This window comes from Aphis gossypii, unplaced genomic scaffold (assembly GCF_020184175.1).
Source record: "Aphis gossypii isolate Hap1 unplaced genomic scaffold, ASM2018417v2 Contig00937, whole genome shotgun sequence".
Taxonomy (NCBI): domain Eukaryota; kingdom Metazoa; phylum Arthropoda; class Insecta; order Hemiptera; family Aphididae; genus Aphis; species Aphis gossypii.
Genome location: NW_026083371.1, coordinates 2,135 through 3,673, shown reverse-complemented (window position 1 = coordinate 3,673; position 1,539 = coordinate 2,135). Strand labels below are relative to the sequence as shown.

Here is a 1,539-nt window from a genome sequence, read left to right as displayed (position 1 = left end):
TTTACTGATTGGATTTATATGATTAAGTATGTCGTACCAAATGACAACAGAACAAATAAATTTAAATGTTTTAATAAGATTACATAACATTCAGCTTCATGTTTAACCTTGGATCTAAATTTATATTTTCTGATATTTCAAACAAGCATCATAAATTTCACCTATGTAATTTCGAAACGTTTAAGTGCGTCTATTCGACTTTCCCACCTGGTTTGACTTAATGGTTTGAGTGTTAGTTCTTTAACATGTTTTAAAAGAATTTGCCAACGAATAGTTCAATTAATTTTAAAAAATTTCCATTATTATGTTTGAATAACTAATCAGATGATCCACGAAAAGCTAAATTTTGATGACCAAGAAATTGTACTACCGACATGATACGTTGTAAAACTTCATTCCAATGCTTACACTCAGATTCTAAAATACGTTGGTTTACGTCATCAATCGTTTTTGTTTTTTTTAACCTCAATGACAATTCTAACCATGTACTATATGCAGTCAAATGATTTTTTGATGTTTCATGTCCTTTTAGCATTTGTGTACAATGCCTCCAGTCATTATATCCTTCTAAAGCCAACTTAGAGTTTGAATTATCAAATAGTTTACAGCAAAAACAAATATTACGTCATTAGAAATAGAGTATACAGCCATGTCCTTGTGACATTTTCTCCATTACTCATACTTCGTTTGTAATGAAATTGGTGTGAATTTTCGTCCTTGATCATCTGAAGGAAATACAAAATTTGCATTTAACGGAGCAGGAGGGCCTTTTTCAACGAACAATGTTTTAAAGTCGTTATTAATATTAAGGCCATTCAGCAGGGTCTGTACTGATATTAATTAAAGAATTAAAAGAATTTTTATTGACATTTTCTGTTAAACTTTTGGCTACTGTAGTTTCAGAAGGTACAGTGACACCTTCAACTGATAAAGAGTCAAAAACCTCACTAGGTTGTATAACTACAGCATTTGAAATATCTAATGAAGAGGAAGAATCCATTAAAAAATTTTTGATAGAATTAGACTGTTTTTTAATTATAGCTTCTTTTTCACGTTTTCTCCTCCTATATTCTGCACCCGAAAGTCGCTGTCTACCATCCGACATATTGGAGCTTTCTTAACTTTTTACTATATAAATAAAAAATGTATACGGTTGAATTACATAAAATAGGAACACAATGTATGAAAATAAAATAAATAATAATACAGTTTTTCAAAACCCAAAATAAACAATACAATTATTATTATTAACTATAATAGAGTTAACATAATTAATAAAATAATAATGTAGCTATTAGGTTTTCAATTTTGAAAATTAAAAATTCACTTCCTAAATATCTTAGATAAAAATGATAATATATCATTTAGTTCACATGTAGTTACGTACATTCAAAATTTAAAATCAGATTCGGGATGTATTATTTTTTCTTAATTTGTCATTGTATTTACATAAATTACCTACTTAATATTAATAATTGTACAATTATTATAAAAAAAATACTCACCAAATTATAAATATTAAAAATGACGGGTTCAATG

General features: G+C 27.5%; 1 pseudogene; it reads right to left on the bottom strand.

Moving 5' to 3' along the window:
* Positions 1-316: 316 nt before the first annotated feature.
* LOC126555605 (zinc finger MYM-type protein 5-like) lies at positions 317-1,105 on the bottom strand (annotated as a pseudogene).
* Between the last annotated feature and the right edge of the window lie 434 nt (positions 1,106-1,539).